The 23328-nt window shown below is 37.2% G+C and overlaps 1 protein-coding gene across 2 annotated transcripts in view; it reads right to left on the bottom strand.

Annotated features, from left to right (window-relative positions):
* LOC120767279 overlaps nt 1-23278 on the bottom strand; it is a 77344-nt gene extending 54066 nt beyond the window's left edge. The window contains exon 1 of one of the 2 annotated variants that reach the window (XM_040093153.1): nt 22602-23278. The gene's annotated coding sequence lies outside the window, so the exon portion shown is untranslated. Of the gene's footprint in view, nt 1-22300; nt 22362-22601 lie in introns of those variants that run through there. The other variant, XM_040093154.1, reaches the window with a different exon arrangement.
* Nucleotides 23279-23328: the final 50 nt, after the last annotated feature.

Genomic DNA, 23328 nt, shown 5'->3' with positions numbered 1-23328 from the left:
GAAGACAAAGAATAATCAAAACTGCGAAGTAAAAGTACAGTTTAAAGCAGCTAAAGAAAATATAATAGCCGACTAGCGGAGAACTGGTTTTGGCGAGTTCAGTGAGCACCTGCGCAAGGTACTCGTGGGTCATTTCTTTAATTTTTTTTCTAAAACTGCGCCATAGTCCAAACAAAATTAATTGAGCGCTCGCTTTGCAAAAGTTGGTAACGGTACATTAAAATTATGATGGACAAAGAAATTAGAATTTAATAAAAGAAGACCAAATAGTAGGAAAGCAAGTAAGAACCGTCAAAATCATCAAATATTTGATGGATGGAAAAGCTATAAACTGATGTACATGAACTGAATGTGGTTTTAAGAGTAATGATAGAACGATAGGAGTGCTGAGTATGGGGTGTCTATACTTTCATCGATAATTCACTACAACCATCGAGCTCAATGTCAGTATAGCCGGTCGGATATCCTGAGTGAATACACACTGCTCTGAAGGAAATTGCACTTCGGACAGTACACCTACTGCTGCCTTTATAGCTGCCACTGCCGCTAAAATACGCTGTATTGACCTGGTGGTCTGAAATTAGAGTTGACGGTGAGTTGTCGACAGCAGTTTCCATCTCACACTCTCTCTCTTAGCATCGATTCTCTAACGGCTTCTTCTTCTTTACTGGCGTAGACACCGCTGACGCGGTTATAGCAGAGTTAACAATAGTGCGCCAGTCGTTTCTCCTTTTCGCAATTTGGCGCCAATTCGAGATACCAGCCCGGTCTTCTCCACCTGATCTCTCCAACGGAGTGGAGGTCTTCCACTTCCTTTGTTTACCCCGGCGGATACTGTGTCGAATACTTTCTGAACTGAAGTGTCTTCATCCATACGGACGACATGGCCTAGCCAGCGTAGCCAAAAGCTTGTAACGTTGACTCATCAGAGGTTGTCATCGTCCTTGCCTCTGCACCATATAATAGGACGGAAATAATGGGCGACTTTTAGAGTTTGGTTTTTGTTCGTCGAGAGAGAACTTTACTTCTCAATTGTCTACTCCGTCCGAAGAAGCACCTGTTGGCAAAAGTCGTTCTGCGCTGAATTTCGAGACTGACATTGTTATTGGTGTTAATACTGATTCCAAGATAAATGAAATTATCTACACGCGACTTCAAAGTTATGACGGTCAACAGTGACTTAGGAGCCTAGTCGCGAGTACGACGACTGTTTATTTGATGGCAGGAGATATTTCGTCTTGCCCTCGTTCACTACCAGACCCATTTGCTTCGCTTCTTTATCTAGTCTGGAGAAAACAGAACTAACGGCGCGGCTGTTGAGGCCAATGATATCAATATCATCGGCATACGTCAGCAGCTGTACGCTCTTATAAAAGATTGTACCTGCTCGATTAAGTTGTACAGCTCGAATTATTTTCTCCAGCAATAGATTGAAGAAGTCGCACGATATGGAGTCACCTTGTTTGAAGCCTCGCTTGATATTAAACGGCTCGGAGAGGTCCTTCTGGATCATGACGGAGCTTTTGGTATTGCTCAATGTCAGTTTACACAGCCGTATTAGTTCTGCGGGGATACCAAATTCAGACATATCGCCATAAAGTCAGCTTCTTTTTGTGCTGTCAAAAGCAGCTTTGAAATCGACGAACAGGTGGTGTGTATCGATCTTTGCTCAGTTTATATGGCAGCTATCTGTTCTACTGGTCCGATATCGGCGGTGCCGGAAATGAATAGCTTCTTGGAGAGGAAAATCGATAACTAAAAAAGTGGAGTAATTCGCTCAAATACAGGCAGACGGACACAACTAAATCAACTCAGCTCGTCCTGCTTCTCATTTTTTATAATTTATAGACGCTCCGTCATTTTTTTCTGGGTGCTACAAACTTTATTTTCCAATTAACACTCTTCGCATATTAAGATATGCCAGAATTTAGTTGAAGTTAATTTCTTTAAGCAAAGTGCAAACAATTTGTGTAAAACACATATTTTTTTCAAAAAAAAAGGGTAGAAATATCAAGGTTTATTTTTGTGAAGACTACTCTAGTTAATTTTAGCTCTCAGATTTTCGAGTCAGCTCTAGAGCAGAAAAATACACATACCTTCATACATGCATACATCGCAATAAACCCTCAAATTGCAAAAAAAAACTGGCTTTGAAACCGGAACAGAGCGTGTCACTTCCAACGCGATTTTTTTCTGTTTTTATTTCTTGGTGGGCGCGCAACAGCTGTTGAATTTCAGAAGTCCACTCACACGCCGCACTCGGACATGACCACGTGTCCGCTGACAAAACTCATACCGACAAATGATAAAATTGCAAAGCTATACCAAAAACAACAAAAATATGTGTTAACAAAGGCAATAAAATTGACATTTGTCTTAAGTTTTAACGACAGCATTTGGCTAAATACGGCAAAAATCGCTGACAGCACACGTTAGACATTAAACAAACATGATGGGCGAAAACTAATAAAAAATCATAAATATAATACAAAGTTTGATGTGTCGTAAGTAGCAAAAAGTGACAAAGAAACGAAACAGAAGCCTTGACTTCTCAAATAGGCGGACGTTGTACGCTATTTTGTCAGATAAAAGGTGATTAAATCGGTGTACTTTGCGCTGCTGCTTTTTTCGTTACATAAATGTTAATTAATGTTCCTTTCAAGATCATATAAAAAATGACTCTAAAGTTTAATTATTTTGGGTTGCGTTTAAAAATGCATAACGTAGTTAGCGTTGACAAAAAATTAGTATTAATCGATTAACACATGATTGAACGATGTGATTATAAAAATAAACGGATACGAGGATTTCTGTATATTTTTTCGTTATAAACGGAAATTGGGGCCGTGGTGCCCAATATTCACTACGAAGTCGTCAATCGTCTTGGTCTTGTCTACGTAGACAAGGGGATTCACATAACCCCCAAAAAAAAAGTTCAGCGGTATTAAAAGGCATAATCTTGCAGACCAAGCCACAGGTCCACGATGAGAGATAATGCACCCAACAAAATATTTCTTCAATAAATTGTTTGTTTCGTTGACTGTATGCCATGTAGAGTCAATTTCTTAGAACCAAAGATTATTCACATCAACATCCTCTAAATCGGACATGAAAAGGTCAGTAATCATGGCTCTTTAACGTGCCCCATCGACAGAAACAGTAAGGTCGGCTTCATTTTTGAATAAATGTGGACTAGAGAGCGCACCAAACAGTGACTTTTTGAGGTTGTTGCGCCGTCTCAACAATGGCTTGTGGACTATCATCGTTCCAAATGCACCGAACTGCACGAGTTGGATTTCGTTAGCCCGCAAAGCAAGATCCCTTAACTAAATTTTCCATAAAGTGATAGTGCTACAGCTCCAATTATGGTATTGCGCGAGATTTCGAATGTACTCATTCGTGTCTTCTTCGATACTCTGCTCCACAGCAGCAATAGCGTCTTTGGTGCTGACTATCTGGCGCCAGGTAGGACGCGCATTATCTACGTGGTGCAAAACCGATTCATGGTTGCTTGAATTACCGACTCTGCTGGATGATTGTGTCGACCGAATACTGGTCGTATGCGCCGCGTAAACCGAACCAATATATTGGTATTAAGTTTGCACGATTTGTAAACATTGCTCCGGAGTAAGTATGTTCATTATTAAAAAAAAAAACATCCGTTATAAGAAGGAAGTTGATATAAATGTAGACTGTTTACAAAACATCTTTGTGTCCTGTTTCGACCAATTTATTACCTAATAGTTACCTTATTTCACAATGGGCTTCCTAAAGGCCTAGGTGCGCTGTGGGACAGTCACTCTGCCTATCTACCTACCTCAAGGGAGAGAGAAGACTTAGGTCCATTCCACCAATTTTGGTACCGACACTCTCCCTGTATTTTCATCTACAGCAGAAAATTAAATCGAAAAACTAAATATTTTGTCTCTTAGTTGAATTTATGCATTTCGTATGGCATAAAAGAGTATAAAATCGTTTTGATTTTGATTTCGATCGATCAGTTTATATGGCAGTTTTATCCAATAGTGGTTCGATAACTGCAGTTTTGTCAAATAAGTAGCTTCTTAGAGGAAAAGGGTTGTAGGCAATATATCGGTATCTCAAAAGGATAGGGACAATCCTGTTCAGGGTTCGAAAGAATCATCGGTCCTTAGTTCTTCAAAAATGCTGCCGGTGAGAACGTAACTGTCAATGGCGATCTTTATCGCACGATAACGGACTACTTGATGCCTGAAATTGAAGCGCGTGATCTCGGCGACTTTTGTTTTCAACAAGACGGCACCACTTCACACACATCGCATCAATCAATGGATTTGATGAGACAACACTTTGGTGAGCAGATAATTTGACGTTTTAGGCCGGTCAATTGCCCACCCAAAACGCATGATATCACACCGTTAGACATTTTCCTGTGGGGATATGTAAAGTCTAAAGTATACGTCCCGCTTCGGATGAGGCCTTGCAACAAAACATCACGAGTGTTATTCGCCAATTACTACAAGTCGAAATGGTCGAACGAGTCATCGAAAATTGGACTCAACGGATGGACCATGTGAAACGTAGCCGTAGCCTTATTTGAAAGCGATAATCTTCAAAAAATAAATGCCAAAGAATGTTCTTTCGAATAATAACAAACATTCCCCATTAAATTTGAAGTTTCTAAGTTTTCTATAAAAAAGTAAATAACCTCGAAATTGATTTATTAGCGCTCACACTAAAATTTATTACATATATTTAAAAATTAGATATTTAAATATTTATTCGATAATAAGTGTAATAGTGAACAAGTAAGGAAGGGCTAAGTTCGGGTGTCACCGAACATTTTATACTCTCGCATGATAAAATGATAATCGAGATTTCATTATACGTCATTTACATATTTTTCAAATACCGTATTTTTGTAAAGTTTTATTCCGCTATCATCATTGGTTCCTAATGTATCGGGTGATTTTTTAAGAGCTTGATAACTTTTTTTAAAAAAAAAACGCATAAGATTTGCAAAATCTCATCGGTTCTTTATTTGAAACGTTAGATTGGTTCATGACATTTACTTTTTGAAGATAATTTCATTTAAATGTTGACCGCGGCTGCGTCTTAGGTGGTCCATTCGGAAAGTCCAATTTTGGGCAACTTTTTCGAGCATTTCGGCCGGAATAGCCCGAATTTCTTCGGAAATGTTGTCTTAGAAAGCTGGAATAGAAAAAATACGGTCAATAAGTTCCACCAGCGTACAAACCACACCAAACAGTGCATTTTTCGGGATGCATGGGCAGTTGGCCACCAAGATCATGCGATTTAACGCCTTTAGACTATTTTTTGTGGGGCTACGTCAAGTCTAAAGTCTACAGAAATAAGCCAGCAACTATTCCAGCTTTGGAAGACAACATTTCCGAAGAAATTCGGGCTATTCCGGCCGAAATGCTCGAAAAAGTTGCCCAAAATTGGACTTTTCGAATGGACCACCTAAGACGCAGCCGCGGTCAACATTTAAATGAAATTATCTTCAAAAAGTAAATGTCATGAACCAATCTAACGTTTCAAATAAAGAACCGATGAGATTTTGCAAATCTTATGCGTTTTTTAAAAAAGTTATCAAGCTCTTAAAAAATCAGTCCCGATATATCGTATTATACAGAAAAGGCGTCAGATGGAATTCAAATTAGCGTTATATTGGAAGAAGGCGCGGTTGTGAACCGATTTCACCCATTTTTCGTACATGTCATCAAGGTATTAAGAAAATATTATATACCGAATTTCATTGAAATCGGTCGAGTAGTTCCTGAGATATGGTTTTTGGTCCATAAGTGGGCGAGGCCACGCCCATTTTCAATTTTTAAAAAAAGCCTGGGTGCAGCTTCCTTCTGCCATTTCTTCCGTAAAATTTAGTGTTTCTGACGTTTTTTTTAGTCGGTTAACGCACTTTTAGTGATTTTCAACATAACCTTTGTATGGGAGGTCGGCGTGGTTATTATCCGATTTCTTCCATTTTTAAACTGTATATGGAAATGCCTGAAGAAAACGACTCTGTAGAGCTTGGTTGACATAGCTATAGTAGTTTCCGAGATATGTACAAAAAACTTAGTAGGGGGCGGGGCCACGCCCACTTTTCCAAAACAATTGCGTCCAAATATGCCCCTCCCTAATGCGATCCTTTGTGCCAAATTTCACTTTAATTTATGGCTTAGTTATGACACTTTATAGGTTTTCGGTTTCCGCCATTTTGTGGGCGTAGCAGTGGGCGGATTTTGCCAAGAAATACATACGTGTACCAAGTTTCATCATGATATCTCAATTTTTACTCAAGTTACAGCTTGCACGGACGGACGGACGGACAGACAGACATCCGAATTTCAACTCTACTCGTCACCCTGATCACTTTGGCATATATAACCCTATATCTGACTCTTTAAGTTTTAGGACTTACAAACAACGGTTATGTGAACGAAACTATAATACTATCCTTAGCAACATTGTTGCGAGAGTATAAAAATATATAATACGTAGGCAAGCAGTAGTTTCCATACATACCTGCATAAATGTATGTTCATTGCACTTGACAGCTCGATTTTTTTCGAAACCACTCAAGTCGACTTTTTAAACACATTCAAGATGGAAAACTCACTTCTATACTTACAAACACATGCAACCAATTATTTATTATCATTGATCTCTTTCCAATTTATCCGCACATTTTTAATATGCGACAATGCTTCGCACTTAATTAATGCGCTCTTGAGTAAATTGCTTGTTTCAATTTAACTGTTGAAAATTCTATGAAAATTATGGGAAAATCAGATATTACTTTTCCTGCTAAAAACCACATATGTACATATATATACTGGTGTTTGTATATATATACATAAGTATCTATAATTAATTAGAGGAATATCATTTGAATTCAAAAGAGGACAATAGTAATTTTTTTGTGCTTCAATTGAGTTCCGACAGCCAAGTTTAGCAGCAATAAACAAAAGGGGCATCTTGTAGAAGTTCCACCTACAAATGCATTTTACGTGCACACATCCATGCATATGTAAATATACTGTATGTGTGAAATAGAACAATAAACAGCAAAGATAATCAGTTTACAAATATTTTCCCGAAATAATACTCATGCAAATAGTAAAATTACAAATAATGAGCGCATAAGCGCACACAGGTGCAATTGTTTACACAAATACACAGATACATACACATACATACAATATGCATTTACGAATGTCTATATAAATGAAATTGCTTAATCGTTATAAAAAGATTTCCAAGTTTACTTAATTAACAAACTAGCAAAAAATCGAGCGATAATAAAGTTTATATGCATATTTAAATACCCAGTAGGAAAAATATACAATAGGACATATGTGAAACTAAACAAGAAATAAATAACTTGAACTGCACCGAAACTATAATACCCTTCGTAGGTGCATTTTTTAAAGCATAAAACGCATAATAGGATATAACAAGTAAGGAAGGGCTAAGTTCGGATGTCACCGAACATTTTATACTCTCGCATGACAAAGTGATAATCGAGATTTCATTGTCCGCCATTTACATATTTTTTTATTTTGCTCAATTTGATCAATTTGTATACTATACTGAGAAGGCATCAGATGGAATTCCAAATAGCGTTATATTGGAAGAAGGCGTGGTTGTGAACCGACTTCACCCATATTTCGTACATGTCATCAGGATGTTAAGAAAATATTATATACCGAATTTCATTGAAATCGGTAGAGTAGTTCCTGAGATATGGTTTTCGGTCCATAAGTGGGCGAGGCCACGCCCATTTTCAATTTTTAAAAAAAGCCTGGGAGCAGCTTCTTTCTGCCACTTCTCCCGTAAAATTTAGTGTTTCTGACGTTTTTCGTTAGTCGGTTAGCGCACTTTTAGTGATTCTCAACATAACCTTTGTATGGGAGGTGGGCGTGGTTATTATCCGATTTCTTCCATTTTTGAATTGTATATGGAACTGCCTGAAGGAAACGACTCCATAGAGTTTGGTTGACATAGCTATGATAGTTTCCGAGATATGTACAAAAAACTTAGTAAGGGGCGGGGCCACGCCCACTTTTCCAAAAACATTACGTCCAAATATGCCCCTCCCTAATACGATGCTTTGTGTCAAATCTCACTTTAATATCTTTATTTATTGTGGGTGTGGCAGTGGACCGATTTTGCCCATCTTCGAACTTAACCTTCTTATGGAACCAAGGAATACGTGAACCAAGTTTCATCATGATATCTCAATTTTTACTCAAGTTACAGCTTGCACGGACGAACGGACGGACAGACAGACATCCGGATTTCAACTCTACTCGTCATTCTGATCACTTTGGTATATATGTATAACCCTATATCTGACTCTTTTAGTTTTAGGACTTACAAACAACCGTTATGTGAACAAAACTATAATACTCTCCTTAGCAACTTTGTTGCAAGAGTATAAAAAGTATTTATCTTGATTTGCATGGGTGAGTTTATATGGCACCTACATACATACATATATGCTATAGTGGTCCAAATTAAACCATTTCTTCAGAGATGTAGCGATGAATTTAATAATAATCTATCACAAATTTCGTGAAAATAGCTCGCCAAATAAAAAAGTGTACCATGCAAGCCTTGATTCCGATAGTTCAGTTTATATTGCAGCAATATACTATAGTGATCCGATCTAAACAATTTCTTGAGAGTTAATATCATTTTCGAAAACTAATGCCAAGCATATCTTGCAGATATCTCGAAATTAAAAGGCTTGACTTGATTGCGATCATTCAGTTATACGCTAAAGCAGTTCGATATCCGCGGTTCCGTCAAATAAACAGATTCTTGGTGAGAGGAGGAAGTGTGCAAAATTTCTAAAAAACTGAAGGAGAACTTTACATATATATAATCGATGTATAAGTGCAATCGGGTTACAAAATATGGCGTTAGAAAGATAAGGTTTCATGCTGAACAATCTTTTCAGACAGTTCTGTGATTGCTTGATTTCGTATTGTGTGAGCACTCCTCCAGATGGACACCAGCAAATGAAAATGTGAATAGTCTTTATGGATCTTATGCGTAACAGCAAATCACGCGCCAAGATGTACCACGCTCTAGAAGGCCAAATATTGAAAATATCGATAGGTCAATGGAAATCTACGATTTCGACTACCTCATAAGCGCTCGATTGCCGAGGATCTAAACTTTGCATATACAATCGTTCGGAATAATTTAAATAAAACTGGTTACAAAAAGAAGCCAGTTGTATGGGTACCTCCCGAGTTAATAGATAATGGACCGCGATCTAACTGCGATCCCATGCTGAATCGGAAATAAATCGATTAATTTCTGAAACGGTTGGTCGTTAGTGCTGAAAAATGGTCTCACTTACGACAATGTGAAGCGATAATGGTTATGGTAAGCCGCAACAAATGGTAGCCAATCTAGGATTGACTGTCAGATAGGGTTACCTGTATGTTTGGTACTAACTATTGTAAGGAAATCAACTATTATTAGCCGCTCCCTACAAACAAACTTTGATTTTCCAAACTCGTAATCCTGACGTATATTGTCATTAATTGGATCGTCTGAAGGAAGTAATTGGAAAGGGATTGTGTTTCATCACGACAATGGCGTATGCCCTGCGTTAATAGTAAGCTCCAGAACCTTGATTGGGATGCTCATATGCATTTACCTAACCTACATCGGTTCCTATGACGAATCATTTTTCTTGTGAAAACCGATCCCAACTTCAATTTTACGAAATCTATCCAGATCCAAAAATGCCAAGATGATTCTACATCTTATAAACAACTTAGATTTGTGGCCACCGGCATAATTTTCTGTCACGAATAGCTAAGACCTCTTAGGATCTATTAAGACCAACAATCCAGTATCAAACGGTGTGAAGACAGCGGGGTTTCAACCCGTTCCCAACCTACTATTAAAACGAGAATAAGGTCACCATTGCTGCTCTGTTATCGGAGTTAAAGTAAATTTGATTTTCCAAAGGGTTGCAGTTACGACTTCACACAACAAAACAAACCTATGTGTATAAGTATATATTTGCATAGGTATTTAGATACATATGTAATCGTATGTATGTAAGCTTGTAAATTATTTGTGCTGTTTCGCTGTCAGTAAATTAAATATGAAAGCAGAAATAACAGCAAAAACTACTTTTATGAATTAACATTTCAAACCATTATCTCTTTTTTTGAGCGTAATAAAATGCAGAGATTATAAACTTGTATGTAAACAACTATGAAAGCTTTATTGCGTTCCCAAAATTCCGTATAAATTATTACTTGAAACAAGTAAGGAAGAGCTAAGTTCGTGTGCAACCGAACATTTCATACTTTTGCTACATGCAAGGATTAAAACCAGGGGAGTGCCTCAAGTACATAAGGATTCTTAGTTATAAGGAGTCTAGGGTGATTTCTACCCAATTTTATTCATTGAGATATGTGAATCCACCTAAAAGTGGGCCGCGCCACGCCTATGGTCCGATTTTGGCCCGGCTCCATCAAAGCCCTCTCATCCGTATTTCATCTCGTCTCGTCATCCTGATCTTTTATATACATACAAGTATATATATAACCCTATCTCGCTAGTTTTATGTGATACATACCACCGTTAGGTTAACAAAACTATTATACTCCGTAGCAACATGTTGCAGGATTATAAAAATGTGGAAGTGGAAATTACAGCGCGTTCTCGCAATCTACCGTAAATGGGATTCTTATCGGGCCCTTGTTTACATTTAAGCTAAGTTTTGAAATTTCCAATGATTAGCGAATACTATGCCGATAAGAATACGAGGACACAATGTAGAGCACAAGTGTTCTTTTTGCATTTCGGAAGCTATTAGACTGATAATGAAATTATTATTTATTATTTATTTGAATGTTTAGAGACACTTAGAACTAAAAACAGATAGAGTTTCGTACCTGCTAACTTCTAAATTAATATTTTTTAAAAATCTCTGTGTAACATTTCTTATGGGAAGGCTGTTTTAAAGGTTTTTTAAGATCCGCTGTATTTACTGTAATTTTTTTAAATAAGAAAATTCAACATCTTTAAATTTGCTCCCTTTCTTCGAATTAAGTTAAGTTAGGTTAGGTTAAGAGGCCGTTACTGATTTTTCGAGCTACTAAAGCAAAACCCTATCTTTATATGAGTACTAACGCGATTATTAGTAGCCAATATGCAACTGAATATAAAAATTTGTGTTATGCATAATTTGAGCAATGTTGCCTCTTAATTTAAACGGTGCTCTCAAAAATGTTAACTCTGGGTTATTAGCTGCGTTTTCCAGCATAGTGATATCAGTCGCCATTCTGCTTCTACTTTACTGGCGTAGACACCGCTTACGCGATTATAGCCGAGTTAACAACAGCGCGCCAGTCGTTTCTTCTTTTCGCTACGTGGCGCCAATTGGATATTCCAAGCGAAGCCAGGTCCTTCTCCACTTGGTCCTTCCAACGGAGTGGAGGTCTTCCTCTTCCTCTGCTTCCCCCGGCGGGTACTGCGTCGAATACTTTCAGAGCTGGAGTTTTTTCGTCCATCCGGACAACATGACCTAGCCAGCGTAGCCGCTGTCTTTTAATTCGCTGAACTACTTATGTCAATGTCGTCGTATATCTCGTACAGCTCATCGTTCCATCGAATGCGAATATCGACGTGGCCAATACGCAAAGGACCATAAATCTTTCGCAGAACTTTTCCCTCGAAAACTCTCAACGTCGACTCATCAGTTGATGTAATCGTCCAAACCTCTGCACCATATAGCAGGACGGGAATTATGAGTGACTTATAGAGTTTGGCTTTTGATCGACGAGAGAGGACTTTACTTTTCAATTGCCTACTCAGTCCGAAGTAGCACCTGATGTCAATATCATCGGCATACGCCAGCAGCTGTACACTCTTATAGAAGATGGTACCTTCTCTGTTTAGTTCTGCAGCTCGAACTATTTTCTCCAGAAGCAGGTTGAAGAAGTCGCACGATAGGGAGTCACCTTGTCTGAAACCTCGTTTGGTATCGAACGACTCGGAGAGGTCCTTCCTGATCCTGACGGAGCTTTTCGTGTTGCTCAACGTCAGTTTACACAGCCGTATTAGTTTTGCGGGGATACCAAACTCAGACAACTCGGCATAAAGGCAGCTCCTTTTCGTGCTGTCGAAAGCAGCTTTGAAATCGACGAAGAGGTGGTGTGTGTCGATTCTCAATTCACGGGTCTTTTCCAAGATTTGGCGCATGGTGAATATCTCGTCGGTTGTTGATTTGCCAGGTCTAAAGCCACACTGATAAGTTACAATCAGTTTGTTGACGGTGGGCTCTAATCTTTCACACAATACGCTCGATAGAACCTTATACGCGATGTTGAGGAGGCTTATCCCACGGTAGTTGGCGCATATTGTGGGGTCTCTCTTTTTGTGGATTGGGCAGAGCACGCTTAAATTCCAATCGTTGGGCATGCTTTCGTCCGACTATACTTTACAAAGAAGCTGATGCATGCTCCTTATCAGTTCTTTGCCGCCGTGTTTGAATAGCTCGGCCGGTAATCCATCGGTCCCCGCCGCTTTGTTGTTCTTCAGGCGGGTAATTGCTATTCGAACTTCTTCATGGTCGGGCAATGGAACGTCTGCTTCATCGTCATCGATTGAGGAATCGGGTTCGCCTTCTCCTGGCGTTGTACGTTCGCTGCCATTCAGCAGGCTGGAGAAGTATTCCGTTTATAATTTAAGTATGCTCTGGGCAGTCGCCCAACGTAATATAAAATTGTGATATAATTTTAAATCAAAATGGAAACTACTAACAAGTTGCCTTACACAATATTGGTATTAGCCTCATACTTCTTCAAGCTTTTGAAATAGCCATAATTGAAATTCCTTCCTGAATTGTACGTTGTAGTCTCCATAAGAAAAACTCATAGACATTCATACATATGTAGGATTTATCATGTTGTGTAAACTTGAATTTTTTATTAGAGAATTTTCCACTGTATACTTCTGTAAATGATTAAAACCATTTAGCCTGGCAGAAAGTTCGAAATTTATCACGACAAATTTGTCATACAAGCAACCGAAGTTCATTGTAAAACAGAATTGATGCTCTAAAACACCAAATAGTTACATACATATATATTAAGCGGACTGTTCTCTTGCGCTCCAATATTAGTTCTATAAATTTCTCTTGTGCGGCTATAAAATTCTTGCGGCCCAGAGTGGAACGCAAGTTGTCCTCTGAACTACTTGCCGCTATGGTAGGAGTTCTGAATACACAATACCTTCCTTGTCGTATGCAAATTACCTAAAAAGTATGCAGGAAGACGAGGTGGAATCAAACCCAAACCTAACGAACTGGCTGAGATTAATATTGACCGAGTTAACAAATTTGTGGTGGGGTCAAACGATTCATCGATATCAAGTAGTTTTGTCAATCAAAAAGACCCACCATTCATAGCTCTCCCAGTGAGACCCTGCGCTTCCTTTTTTGCCAGGAAAAACGATGATAAAGATTAATGTAACAACCATAAGTGGAGCTAAATATCTAGATATTTAGTATTAAATTCAACTTGACAACATGATTTCATTCATTTTTGTAAATTTTGGCAAGAGCGCAGAGTTATAACTAGCAGAGATATGGCGAATCGAAGGTGGCTAATATATGTATCTAATAATTCAGTATATTACAAGTTATAGGCCGCTCAGGTTGGCTATGTTATCTTATACGCAGTTCTTTCACGGCAAATCTGGTCTTAAACCCTAGCTGCTGAATTAACATTCCTTATATTATTTAATTTTTAAACATTTGCCCAAAATTTTTGTTCAAAATTTTTCCAAATACACTATTTTAATAATATAAGAAGTTAGTAATCTGTAGTTATTGGACTGGAAATGAAAACAGAGGCCTTCGAATGCCCGATCAGTAAGTAACATATTTGAAAACAATAATGACTAAAAATAACCTTACATCTTTCACGTAAATACGGGTAACAATTTAATGGTAGAGATCACTTCATAGTGTGAATGTAGGGCTGCTAAAAAGCAGCTCTGATCTTGAAAAAAACCATCAACCTCAAATTATTACCTTAATTATTTTTAATTTTCAAGTCTCTGCTCTGGTTAGATAAAACCAACATACCTAAAATACACAGAAACTAATTTGCATAATTTCTCACATAAATACTAACATCCGCACATACTTATAAACCATTTACTCCATTTAGAGACATAATTTCACTTCACTTTTTAATGCCGCATAAGCGAATGCCTTATAGTACGTATACACATCCACTTATTTGGCACACGCACCTCTTTTTTGGAAATTCTAACAGCGTTTGCCCAAATTTGTGCTCAGTAATTTATTTCGCGGGAGAAAGTTGCTTAACATGGCAACAAAACATTATTCATGTGAAATATTTTCGGGTAATTTGATTTTGCTGACTCTTTTGGTTTGACTTTTTTGGTTTAGTTGAAATATTTGCGAATTTCCTATTCGACTTTGTTGCTTTGTTTACGTTTTATGAGTCACATAAAATCTTTTGTGGCTAAGTATGTTCATACATATAACTATACAGACATATGTTTGTATGGAAATAGATAAATATTTGAAAAATGATTTCTCCCCGGTGTTATGATAACATGTATTTAAACTATCCAAAAACAGTTGACTTCTCAACAACAGCCAGTTTGTCTTTCAAAACACTAATTATCAGGCCTGTCTTTTGTATGTTTATACCCTTGCAACATTTTGCTACAGAGCATAATAGTTGTATTTACCTAACGGTTGTACGTATCACCTAAAATAACCGAGATAGATATAGGAATATCTATATAAATACATATATATGAACAGGATGACTAGAAAAATTTAAATCCGGTTGACTATCTGTCCGTGCAAGCTGTAACTTAAGTAAAAAGTCATCATCTTAATGAAACTTGGTATGCCGGTTTCTTGACAAAAAAAGTACGAGTTCGTAGATGAGCGTAATCGGACCACTGTCACGCCCACAAAACGTCATTAACCGAAAACTTATAAAGTATCAAAACTAAGCACTAAATTAGATATAAAACTGTAATTTCGCACAGGCGATCGCAATAGCAAGGAGCACATCTATTGTAGTTTTTTAACATTCCTCTCGACGAATCGACATAAGCCTCTTTTTTGCTTTGTGTTTTTATGAGCGAACGACAAATTGTATGGCATGCAACGTGAAAAAATTTTTCTACAATCAAATGTTCATTCAATATTGAATGCATGCTGGTCCCATCAATGTCTATAGCTGTCTCTATCTTACGATCTTGCAATATCAGTTTGCGCACCGCATCAATAGTTTTCAACAAGTGATTTTGGACGACCGTCACGAAATTCGTCTTGGAGGGATCCACGACCTCTATTCAATTCTCCATACCATCGTTAAACGATAATCGCGCGAAATTGTTGGGAATTTAATTCCATTTTTTGGCCGAGCTGAATATTTTAAGTTAGTGTAAACAACACAAATAGCGCTCGTATGTCAAAACTTTACGAAAGAGTTGATAGTTGCTGATTGCAACAATGGTGTTCTGCGCTCACACGATTCTAACAGAATCAAAATCTGTAAATTAATACTGATTCACAAAACATCTCGCTTTGTTTGACCACGTGCGACGACACAATTATTTGCAGTCTTTTACATCGAAAAACAAGTTAAAAAAAAGCACTTTTTTTCGCTGCCATATAAAAAACCTTGAAAAGCTCAAAAAAGCTCGTGGCTAAACATACTTGTACATACATAACTGGAGTTTTAAACACTACGCAAAAAAAATTGGTTTGAAGGACTTACACCTGAAATAATATATAATTCCAAGAAGTCAACAATATTCCACCGACAGTGGAACTTTCAAGGGCCCGTTAAAAGCAGCGTTTAAAAAAAAAAACGTATATTTCACAATTTAGGAACTATTCGTGAAATAAAAACATGTTTTGTAAAAATTATGTGTAGTAAACCCGACATTTAAAGGCAAACGACTACCCTAAATTGCATTCACCAAACCGAATTCAAGCTTTTATAACCAAAAGGTCAATGATGTTGTTATTCTTCACAGTTAATTTAACAAATTATTTTATATAAAAAAATGTTGAATTTTTTCCTACAAAAGAAACAGAACTTTTTAAATATAACTGTTTCTGGTGGCGCCACCTATTGGTGGGTATATGAAATAAAAAGTTTGATCTCTTGTTGACATTTCGTAAATATTTTAAGACAATTGGATAACTACAATCGATGTTATCGATCAAAAAGTGACAGCAGCTTTTGGTCATCTGTCGTAAATCGCATTTTGAACAAAGAGCAAATATTAAATTTTGTTTTAAACTTGGGAAAACGTTTACTGAAACATTTCAAATGATGAAAAAAGTTTATGGTGATCAGTGTCTATCCCGTAGTAATGTGCATGAGTAGTTTAAGCGATTCCAAGAAGGTCGTGAGGACCTCTGAGACGATCAGAAGTCGGTCGTCTTCAGAAGTCAAAAATAAAGACAATGCTGACTTGTTTTTCCGATTCCGAGGGTATTGTACACCGAGAGTTCGTCCCACCTGGCCAAACGATTAATGCTGTGTTTTACCTTGGTGTTATGACGCGTCTTTTGTCACGCATTCATCGTGCTTGACCACAATACCGTGAGGCAGGGTCCTGGCGCCTGTTGCACGATAATGCGCCGTGTCATCGGTCGACGATTGTCACTGATTTTTTGACAAAAAACTCCATATTAACCATTAATCACTCACCCTACTCACCTGATCTGGCACCCTGTGATTTTTACCTATTTGAAAAACTTCATTTGCCCATGAAAGGACACTGGTTTCAGGACATTTGAGCTATCCAAAAGGTGACGACCGATATTCTCAAGAGCATTCCGAAAAATGGTCTTAAACACTCATTTGAAATGCTAATTGACCGGGCTAAAAGCTGTATCGAAGCACAAGGAAACTATTTTGAATAAAAAAATATAACTTTTGAAAAATATTAATTTTTTGTTGTTTTTTTAACAGTCCTCTTTCTTTTGCGACAGACCTTGTAGATTAACTGTATTTAATTACTCTGCCAAATAAAAGCCAAAAAGTTTGTTTACAGCAGCTGCTTAAGTCGGTACACCTCAGTAGTGCGTTGTGACTTTTACATTGTATCAAACAAAGAATTTCTCTCAATTTTTTTGTTTGTAACCAAATTTCGTGACGGTCGAGAGATCGTTGACGACATCTTTCGTTTTAGACGACTGATGAAAATATTAGAAAAGTGAAGGATAGGGTACTTGAAAATCGCAAGTGTTAGAGAGATGGCAAGAGGCTCGACATCTCTCGCGAGTCCGTTCGAATGATTTTGGAGGTTATTTTTTTTAGGATTTGAACCGCGTCTAAAAGAGTACCGTAAACAGGTTTGTTTGGACATGCTTGATCTTACGAATTCTGATCCCATATTCATGGAGAGCATTTTAACTCCCGATGAGACATGGGTCTATGAGTTTGACATGCAAACAAATCAACAATCAACGCAATGAAAACCGTTTTCAGTCGATCGAAGAGATTGAAAAAAATTCGCTGAAGAAGCTGAAGGCAATCCCATGAAAAATGTTACGAGGACTGAAAAAATCCTTGGCATAACTGTATTACATCTGGTAGGGATTACTTTAAAGTCAACAATATAAATATTAATAAAAAATGAAATATTTTGCGTTTTATTTTCAATACTTTTTTGTCACAACTTATGTAAAAGTGGAGCAAAAAAATTGCGTGGATTAGTTTATTTACATTTTGCGTAATTTATTCCAAAAACTCTAGTTTTGTGCATTTATGACACATGCTTTTGAAGAACACGATTTCGCGATCTTTGTTTCAAAACGTCAACATTCCGCTTACACAATACAAATCGAAGGAATTTTGGTTGGTTAACTAACTAATTAGAAGAAACCAAGCATGAAGTTAGGAGAAAAACTTGTTCTGCGTTCATAACTAATTTTACTAATGTCTAACTAATAGGTGGAAATGGCATATTTACAAAAATTCAGAAATATTTAAATAAATGAAAGCATACAAGCAGAGGTACTTGTACCGTTTAGTTAAAATTTTAACATCTTTTAATGCCATCATTAATAAGTGAATTATTAAAGGCAGGTGCTTAAGCTCATTTTGAATTTGTAAACAGATAATTATTGAAATGAGAAAAGCAAAAACATACTACATGTACATATGTACATTTGTAATATACAAACATCTTAATTGTACACATAAAAGAAGCTACGAATAATGATATTTGAAAAAATTACAAAACTACATGAATTCATATACAGATCTGCTACTGAAGGTCCTGCGCAATTGCCGCTAACCAGAAATAAATTAAAAAAGCATTATTTTTATTTTTATAGAAATATTTATACATATGTACATACGAAGAACATCTAATACGTGTGTGTGTATATACGAGCACAGATTCACAGAGCTTCAAAAATTCACAAAATATGATCAATGTGCTAAGTTTTGAATGAAAACCACCATTTGGCCAACAGCAACACAACATTTACGGCTGTCAACGCTGCAGCAGAATACTATTCATGAAGACATGCTGTATGTGTAGGTACGTTTAGTGTACCCTGCAGAAAAAGCAATTGATGGGCAATGAAAAAAATTCTAAAGAAAGTTTCAGGTAACATTTAAGTCCTAACTTGGTGTAAAAAGATGTGTGGATGTGGAGGAGTCGCTGGAGAAGAGTTGCACTGAGCTTTTTCGCGCATGGTTCGAAGTTAGTAGGTAAAGATGGAAGGGTAGCTGAGCTGGCTAACTGTGCGCTCAAAGCTGGTCTGTTCTCAATAAAAGTATCACCAAGGTACTCCATAAGCAAACTCGTTTGGTTGATAATCATTGCGGAATTCCTGGAAACTGCAAAGCCGACGATCAAAAGAAGCTTACAATCGCACAGGAGAGGGTCGTCAATCAGAGCCTGCTAAGCGCACGCGAGGTTCATTGGTCCAGTGGTAGAACGCAAGATCTCAAGGAGATGAAACCTGAAAGTACCTGAAAATATCATTTTAAACCTTAACCCAGAGGATGGCGGTATTCTATTATTTATCGTTGTGAAGTGATTCGTCGTAATTGTATCTTAAACTCGTACACAAAAGCGGGCATCGGGTAAATGGCAACAGACGAAGTAGTGGGAACATTTATCTAAAAAGTTATCTATAGGCATCATCACGTACATAGGTCATCGCTTAGATAAATGCCATATAAATAGCTTGAGGTGAGTTTCTTAAAGATGGTATATCAAAGAACAAACCAACTAAGGAGAAAATACATTATTCGACCTCTAGACATTATTATAAAGGCTTCCAGAAAATTTCTTTTTTGACTTTGACTTAATGACGTTTTGAATTCTTTTCGTTTTGTGGAGAAACGATAACCTTGTATGTCAGATTTTCTAATTTTCCAGGCAGAGTATTAAAAAAAACAAGAAAAAACGATAACTTCGGTTGCACCGAAGGTAAATACCCTTCACAGGTGCATTTCTGTTAGTAACTATGTGTTCAGTTTGTATGGCAGCTATATGCTATAGTTAACCGATCTGATCAATTTCTTCGGAGATTACATTGTTGCTTTAGGAAATAATATGTACCAAATTTCGTGAATATATCTTATCAAATGTGAAAGTTGTCCATACAAGAGCTTGATTCCGATCGTTCAGTTTGTATGGCAGCTATATGTTAAAGTGGTCCGATATCGGCCGTTCCGACAAATGAGCAGCTTCTTGAAGAGAAAATGACGTTTGCAAAATTTCAAAACGATACCTTAAAAGCTGAGGGACTAGTTCGTATATATACAGACAGACGGACAGACAGACGGACAGACAGACGGACATGGCTAAATCGACTCAGCTCGACATACTGATCATTTATATATATACTTTATAGGGTCTCCGACGATTCCTTCTGAGTGTTACAAACTTCGTGACAAACTTAATATACCCTGTTCAGGGTATAATTAATTTACATAAATGGAAATATTTATCACACTTTTCTTGGAGTTTCGAGTACCAAATTTTCTGAATTGGCAATTAATTGTTTCCGAAAACTCACACTAGAACTCGTTCGGAAGCAAAAACTTTGAGAAATACATCGTTGTACGATTTTTCGGTTATGAAATTTTACGAAGCTATCAAACTGTATTCATACTTATATGTACAAATAAACCCATAGTGGTTCAGACGTACATATATTTTTTACTGATTATGTAACACTGTCATTGTGATTATTGTGAAGTCTATATACCTTGTGTTGTGGCGCTGTATAAATATTGTGTAAATATTGTAAATATATAACACGCACAAATGTCTGTATGTAAGTAAACATACATATATATATGTACACACATGTGTTATTTAGTACATGAAAACGAGGAAATGCTACAAATGCTACAATTTTTTCATATAACATGAAATTCTTGTCTGGCATTTTACTTTTAATAGCGATAGAAACCACAGCAACCGCCATCACCGCTGCAACCGTGACGACAAAGTCTATTAGCAAAGCATATCAAGAGGGAATGCGAAGCAAATCAGAGACCGTACTTTGGACAAAAGTTTTAAAGCAAATACTTATACAATAAAGTAAGCTATAAATAGTGATTAAGGCAGCTTAAATTAGGTCATAAGCATAAATACAGGGCATTTTGACAAATCGTGTTGCATTATTTTTGGAAAACTACGTATGTATGTATATGCTATAGTGCTCCAATCTGAACAATTTTATCGGAGATTGAATTATTCTCTTAGACAATAAAGCATGCCAAATTTCGTGGAGATATCTTGTCGAATGAAAAATCTTTCCATACAAGCACTTGATTCCATTCGTTCGGTTTATATGGCGGCTACATGCAATAGTGAACCGATCTAAACAATTTCTTCGGAGATGAAACTATTAGCTTAGAAGATAAGACATGCCAAATTTGGTGAAAATGAAATTTGTCAAAGTGTGAAATGAAAAATCTTTCCATACAAGCACTTGATTCCGAACGTTCAGTTTGTATATGTAGATATGCTATAGTGATCCGATATGAACAATTTCTTTATTGTAAGTATTGTCTTAAATCGTCAAATTTCGTAATGACATCGTGTCAAATGAAAAAGTTTTCCATACAACCTCTTGATTCCGATGGTTCAGTTTGTATGGTATGGCAGCATTATGCGCTTTTCGTCCGATACCGGATTTTCGAGTGACTTTATTAATGTCAAATATACACACGAGCAGCAAAATTTTTTTTAGAATTTTAAATTTGTTGCTGCAATGCTTAAAAGTTACCGCATAAAGCCTGTAAGCCTTCCACACCAAACACATTGGACTCAATCAAACAATAACAATGCCTTCTGAATTCGGGAATTCATCAGCTGATTTGTTGTTATAATCGATTTTTTGCAATTCTAACACAATGTACGCCACATAGCGGTTTCGCACAACCAAACCGCAAATGTGAATGTATAATCTCCGACTTGCTGGGCATGAGATGCACAGATGTCGACACACCAGTGCACGCAAAGTTCAGTGAAATTGGTGAAGCAGGAGGTGGAGTGGTCGAGCTAAGCGGTGACTGCACACGCAAACCAAATATACGACACGCATGCCATACAATTTATTGCTTTGCCGTGTTTCTGTGCCCGTTTGCGTTTGTGTGAGTGTGTGTGTGTGTGCAACTAAATTCATTAAACTCCAATAAACTGCCTTTGTTAGCCGATTCTGGAAATGGTTGACGAAACGAACCAACAATGAGATGATGCATGCAATCGTATCGTTGCGACCGACAATGACAATATGAAACTGTTACAATAGCACGAACAATAAAAATAACAACAACGCATTGGTAAAATGCAGCAGCGTTGACATTTGATTCCGCGGTCGCCGCAGCCGCAGCCGCAGCTTCAGCTTTTCTGATATGCATATACTATACAAACATATGTACCTAATAAATGCATACTTCTGTTTGTTTATGCATGTGTGCGTACACAGCATGGTGCAAAAACTGAGTTAGTTGCTCGCTGTCGTCTGCTCTGCTCGCTACGCCGCTGTGGGGGAGCAAAGCAGGCAGCAGCCAGCAGCCAGCAAGCAGTCAACAAATAAGGTATTGGCGTTTAAGTGGGCGACGTGGCTGCGGTGGAAAACAAGTACCGAAACACGTTTAAGTGCTATTTGGCCAACGCGCACACGCTTACGTTTATATATGTATATATATTCGTATGTACATATATCTTTGCGTTGCTGCTGGCACTTAAGCCATTAAGTGCTACATACCATATCGGTCCATAAGCTGCTCTGCTACTCGATATATGCATTCTACTTACATATACACAGACATACTTATTTATGCTTGTGCAGCGCATGTATGCAATTTTGTTTTGCTCTTCATAATGTTTTTCGTAATTTTTCTGTTTTGTTTTCACGTGTTATTCTTGTGTTTACTTTACATTACATATTATTTTCAACTATACATCACGCACACACACTCACACACACCACAAACATTAACAGTGCACTATTATTTATATACTTTCTTACAATTTCACTTAAAATTTATAATATAAACACTGCTTACTTTGAAATATTTGTTGCTGCTTTTATGCCACTATCGCTGCCTTCTTCTAACCTTTTCATAAACTTGCCAAAATCGGTTGACTGACCTTTTAGCCAATATCAGTTTATTATTATTATTTCTTATGCTCTCTGCTCTAGTTTATTTTATTGCTTAACTCTTGGCAACATCACTCACACGCGTCTTTTCATTTTGTACACATATTTTGCAACGTAACTATTTTTGTATATAAATATGTATCTGCGAATTATTTTGTAAAAAAAAACAACACTTCTTCTGCGCTTGTTCTTTTGTATTGGTTTGTTGTTATTGCTTGGTATCCGTTTCCGCACTCTTGTCTCGCACAATATTCAATTCACACTACGGGACGCGTACACGAAACAACCGACACCGACACTTTGCAACACTAAACTAAAATCACTGGCAAAGCAAACGATGCTATGAACGTCCAATTAGCTTCACACTAACGTTTAGTTAACACTTGAAACACCCTGTGCTGACAACATTTGGTGAATCGTGCGACTTGTCCGAGTAAATATAAATACTTGTAAGCATAAATTCGCGCTTTTATTATTTCCAATAACGTGCTGTATTTTATTAGTTGTATAAATGTGAAATTAATATCCATTAAAAATAAGTCAAATAACTGTATTTTGTATGTAGCAGTACACTAGATTCCTATTAGATTTCAATTCGCACCATTTTTGTTGTTCCTCTTCTCATTGACTTT

Source organism: Bactrocera tryoni, chromosome 2, assembly GCF_016617805.1.
Source record: "Bactrocera tryoni isolate S06 chromosome 2, CSIRO_BtryS06_freeze2, whole genome shotgun sequence".
Classification (NCBI taxonomy): Eukaryota; Metazoa; Arthropoda; class Insecta; order Diptera; family Tephritidae; genus Bactrocera; species Bactrocera tryoni.
This window is presented reverse-complemented; position numbering and strand designations above follow the sequence as displayed.